This window comes from Brassica oleracea, chromosome C3 (genome assembly GCF_000695525.1).
Source record: "Brassica oleracea var. oleracea cultivar TO1000 chromosome C3, BOL, whole genome shotgun sequence".
Lineage (NCBI taxonomy): Eukaryota > Viridiplantae > Streptophyta > Magnoliopsida > Brassicales > Brassicaceae > Brassica > Brassica oleracea.
Genome location: NC_027750.1, coordinates 44,789,226 through 44,789,529, shown reverse-complemented (window position 1 = coordinate 44,789,529; position 304 = coordinate 44,789,226).

The window sequence follows — 304 nt, the reverse complement described above, 5'->3', positions numbered from 1 at the left end:
TGTAACAAGTTAGGAAGATAAACCTGACCGGAGTGGGAATCGATCGATGTGCCTCGGTATGCATCGATCGTCGTATGTGATTGTAGGTCGATCGTCGTATGTGATTGTAGGTCGATCGATGTCGACGTCTCGTCCACGGTCGATATGGTGATCATCCTACTTGGGTCTTGCAATAAATCTGAAAGAATGAAAACGAAAGTAAATACTAGTAACTAAGAAAACCAATTAAAATGATCTAATAGTGGGTTGCCTCCCAATCAGCGCTTTGTTATAGTCATTTAGCTTGACTGTGGAGGTGTGTGGC